Source organism: Mandrillus leucophaeus, unplaced genomic scaffold, assembly GCF_000951045.1.
Source record: "Mandrillus leucophaeus isolate KB7577 unplaced genomic scaffold, Mleu.le_1.0 Scaffold274, whole genome shotgun sequence".
Classification (NCBI taxonomy): domain Eukaryota; kingdom Metazoa; phylum Chordata; class Mammalia; order Primates; family Cercopithecidae; genus Mandrillus; species Mandrillus leucophaeus.
In genome coordinates this window covers 553,214-558,164 of record NW_012102854.1, presented here as the reverse complement: position 1 = coordinate 558,164, position 4,951 = coordinate 553,214, and the positions used below count along the sequence as shown (strand labels likewise).

The 4,951-nt window shown below is 44.5% G+C and overlaps 1 pseudogene; it reads right to left on the bottom strand.

The window, feature by feature from the left end:
* LOC105543096 overlaps positions 1-4,951 on the bottom strand; it is a 14,867-nt pseudogene that overhangs the window by 1,796 nt on the left and 8,120 nt on the right.

Sequence of the window (4,951 nt, the reverse complement as noted above, 5' to 3'; positions counted from 1 at the left end):
ACGATCTCGGCTCACTGCAATCTCCACCTCCTGGGTTCAAGGGATTGTCCTGCCTCAGCCTCCCAAGTAGCTGGGACTACAGGCGCCCACCACCACGCCCGGCTAATTTTTTTGTATTTTTAGTAGAGACGGGGTTTCACCGTGTTAGCCAGGAAGGTCTCGATCTCCTGACCTCGTGATCCGCCCGCCTCAGCCTCCCAAAGTGCTGGGATTACAGGCATCAGCCACCGCGCCCAGCCTTATTTTTTAAATTTATTTTTTCTTTTTTTTTCTTTTTCTTTTTTTTCTTTTTTGAGACAGAGTCTCGCTCTGTCGCCAGGCTGGAGTGCACTGGCACGACCTCGGCTTACTGCAACCTCCACCTTCCAGGTTCAAGTGATTCTTCTGCCTCAGCCTCCAGAGTAACTGGGACTTCAGGTGCCTGCCACCATGCCCAGCTAATTTTTGTATTTTTAGTAGAGATGGAGTTTCACCGTATTGGCCAGGCTGGTCTCAAACTCCTGACCTTGTAATCTGACTGCCTTGGCCGCCTATATTGCTGGGATTACAGGCGTGAGCCACTGCGCCCGGCTAATTTTTTTTTTTTTGAGACGGACTCTCGCCCTGTTGCCCAGGCTGGAATGCAATGGTGCGATCTTGGCTCACTGCAACCTCTGCCTCCTGGGTTCAAGCAATTCTCCTGCCTCAGCCTCCTGAGTAACTGGGATTACAGGCGCCCACCACCATGCCTGGTTAATTTTTGTATTTTTATTACAGACGGGTTGCACCATGTTGGTCACGCTTGTCTCGAACTCCTGACCTAGTGATCTGCCCGCCTCAGCCTCCCAAAGTGCTGGGATTACAGGCGTGAGCCACCGTGCCTGGCCCCAAACATTTATTATTTATTATTCCTTATATTACATTTCCAGGAGCTACTATATATTTTTTATCTTTTCATTTTATTTTTAATTAAGAAGTAATAATTGCATGTATTTATGGGGTACCATTTAATGTGTACATTGTATTCATCGCGATGTGTATACAATGACATGGGTACATTGTGGAGTAATTTAATCAGCTTTTCCAAGTGTCTTTCCTTCTAGCATCTCCAAACCTCTCCTCAAGTTAACTTTAAGCCTTGAGAGACACAAAGTGCTCTCCCTTAAACTGGGTTGCTTTGATTCCCAGTGGAAAGCTGAGTCACAGAGGGAGGCTCTCTCTCTCTTTCACATGCTTGGGTTTCACTCACTTTTATCAGCTGGCCACTGCCGCAGGGGCTGATTGCTCCCACTCCCTTCCCCAGGTTCTGGGTTATCGTTCATGATTCCAGTGGATTTCCATTTTTCTTCTTGAAATAAAGTGCGCAGAGTTTATCTTTATGCACTACCATGCTATTCCCAAGTGGCTGAGGCATGCTCTAATCTGCCATCTTGGACGAAGAAAAGTTTAATGTTTGATGTCACAGTTTACATGTAATTTGTGTTAATTAACAAATTATGGGTGTTTTGTATTTTTTTTTTTTTTTTAGTCGGAGTCTCACTCTGTTGCCCAGGCTGGAGTGCAATGGCGCAATCTCAGCTCACTGCAACCTCCACCTTCCAGGTTCAAGCAATTCTCCTGCCTCAGCCTCCCAAGTAGCTGGGACTACAGGTACGTGCCATCATGGCCAGCTTATTTTTTGTAGTTTTAGTAGAGATGGGGTTTCATCATGCTGGCTAGGCTGGTCTTGAACTCCTGACCTCGTGATCCGCCTGCCTGGGCCTCCCAAAGTGCTGGGATTATAGGCGTGAGCCACCGCACCTGGCCTCCAGTTTTGTCTTTTAATCTTCAAACTAGAGAGAGAATTGATTTACACCTCACCATTACAGTATTAGAGCGTTGTGAATTTGACAATGTACTTATTTTTTACCTGTAAGTTCGTTTTCGTTTTTTTGTTTTTTAAGATGGAGTCTCATTCTGTCACCCAGGCTGGAATGCGGTGGTGTGATCTTTGCTCACTGCAACCTCGCCTTGCAGGTTCAAACGAACCTCCTGCCTCAGCTTCCCAAGTAGCTGGATTACAGGCGTGTGCCACCATGCCTAGCTAATTTTTGCGTTTTTAGTAGAGACAGGGTTTCACCATGTTGGCCAGGCTGGTCTTGGACTTCTGACCTCAAGTGGTCTGGCTGCCTTGGCCTTCCAAAGTGCTGGGATTACAGGTGTGAGCCAGCTCGCCTGGCCAGTTTTATATACTTTCATATGTTTTCATGTTACTAATAAATGACCTTTTCCTTCAGCTTGAAGAATTCTCTTTAGCATTTCTTGTAGTGCAGATATAGGAGTGTTAAACACCTTCAACTTTTGTTTGTCTGAGAAAGTCTTAATTTCTCCTTCATTTATGAAATACAGGTTATCTGAGTATAGTATTCTCACATGGCAGTTGTTTTCTCTCTAACAATGTATCATCCCACTCCCTTCTGGCCTGCAAGATTTCTGTGGAAAAATCCACTGATGATCTTATTAAGGTGACCTTGTATGTAAGTGAACATAAGAAGTCACTTCTTCCTTGCTCCTTTAAAGATTCTTTGTGTTTAACTTTTGAAAATTTGATTATAATGCAACTCTGTGTGGGTTTCTTTTGATTTCTCCTATTTGGTGTCCTTTTGGCTTCTTCGATCTGGATTTCTATTTCCTTTCCCAGGCTTGGGAAGTTTTCTGCCATTATTTCTTTATATAAGCTCTCTGTCTCCTTCTCTTTTATCCTTCTGACCCTTTGGCAATCTTGATGGTGTTCCAAAAGTCCCTTTTGCTGTCTTCACTATTTTATGTTATTTTGCTCCTCAGATTGGATGATTTCCAATTACCTGTTTCTGAGTTTGTTGATCTTTGCTTCTGTTTGATCTAGTCCGATACTGAACCCGTTTATTGCATTTTTCAGTTCAGTTACTGTACTCTTCAGCCCTAATTTTTCTTTCTTTCTCTTTCTTTCTTTCTTTTTTCTTTTCTTTCTTTCCTTCTACCCCCTTCCCTTCCCTCTTTCTTTCTTTTTCTTTCTTTCTTTCTTTTTTCTTTCTTTCCTTCCTCCCCCTTCCCTTCCCCTTTTCCTTCCTTCCTTCCTTCCTTCCCCTTCCTTCCTTCCTTTCTCTCTCTCTCTCTCTCTTTCTCCTTCCTTCCTTCCTTCTTTCTTTCTTTCTCTCTTTCTCTCTTTCTTTCTTTCGTCTTGCTCTGTCACCTAGGCTGGAGTGCAATGGCATGATCTTGGCTCAGTGCAACCTCTGCCTCCGGGTTCCAGCAGTTCTGCTCAGCTTCCCAAGTAGCTGGGATTACAGGTACAAGTCACCACACCCAGCTAATTTTTTGTATTTTTAGTAGAGATGGGGTTTCACCATGTTGGCCAGGCTGGTCTCAAACTCCTTACCTCAGGTGATCCACCTGCTTGGGCTTCCCAAAGTGCTGGGATTTTACAGGCATGAGCCTCCCTACCTGGCCATCCCTAAGATTTCTGTTTGGTACTTTTTTATACTTTCTGCTTATTGAAATTCTCAAGGTTGTTCATGCATTGCTTTCCTCACCTTGGTGAGCATCTTTGTGATGATTCTTTTGAATTGCCTGTTGGGTAAATCGCATTATCTCCATTTCAGTAGGGTTGGTTTCTGGAAATTAATTTTGTTCTATTATTTGGAACATATTTCCCTGTTTCTTCATTTTCCTTGTATCTCTGTGTTGGTTTCTGTGTATTAATAAGAAAACAGTCTCACTCAGTTTTTCACACTGGCCTTACATAGAAGAGCCTAATCAATACATGTAAGGTGCCTCTCACATTTTTGTGTTTGTCCAAACTGCAGTATCTGTTTTTAGTGACCCCTAGGAGATTAGGATGTGCCAAGACCTGGCAGTCCTCTGAGTCAGGTAAGATAGAAGCCAGTCCCTCTAAATGTAGCTGGAAAGATTGGGGCGTTAGATTTGTCTTCCACTTCATTTTATCCTCAGGGTGAAGCTGAGAGGAATTTATCTCCAAGTCTCCCTGCATTAAGTCAGGGAGTGTATCTGTAGCAAATGCCTGCACTCTCCTTCAAATCGCATCCTCTGATCCTTTGCTGGACGTGGCGTCATTGAATGTCCACATCTTTGTTTTCTGTGGTCTAGGGAGGCTCAGGAATGCTGAGCTCAATCAACTTACAGAGCTAGGTGGTTATAGAGGCAACCCCTTGGGAGGGAGCTGTAGAAGTTATGGCACTCAATGCTCCTTCAGGGAGCATCTACATACCTGGCTTTATTGCTCAAGCAAACTGAGGGGGAAAAGCACAGGAAATGCCTAAGCTCCTGTTCAGGCTCCCATAGGTCTATTGCTTCTCTACCCCATTGGTTTCCAGGTGCAGGATAGATTCTCAAACCACAGCTGAAAAAGTGTGCAGACAGACACTTCCAGAGAGAAACTGAGAGGTGTGCACTTTAGACCATTCGCTGCACCCGTCCTGATATGTAAACAATGGCTGGGTTAGTGTATCAGTTTAAAACCACCTCTTGGCCGGTGGCGGTGGCTCACACCTGTAATCCCAGCACTTTGGGAGGCTGGGGCGGGCAGATCACCTGAGGTTGGGAGTTTGAGACCAGCCTGACCAACATGGAGAAACCTTGTTGCTACTAAAAATACAAAATTAGCTGGCTGTGGTGGCACATGCCTGTAATCCCAGCTACTCAGGAGCCTGAGACAGGAGAATTGCTTGAATCCGGGAGGCAGAGATTACGGCGAGCCCAGATCGCATCGTTGCACTCCAGCCTGGGCAACAAGAGCGAAACTCCATCTCAAAAGCAAAAACAAAAACAAAAACAAAAACACCAAAAAACAAACAAACAACCCACCTGTTCGTTCTGTGTTCTAGAGAGACTAGTGAATACCAAGTCCTTTCAGTTCCCAATTTTAGATGGTTTAGGATGGAGTCTCTTAGTTGGGAGCTGTGAAAACTGGGGCACTCTATGTGTGGAAATAGTT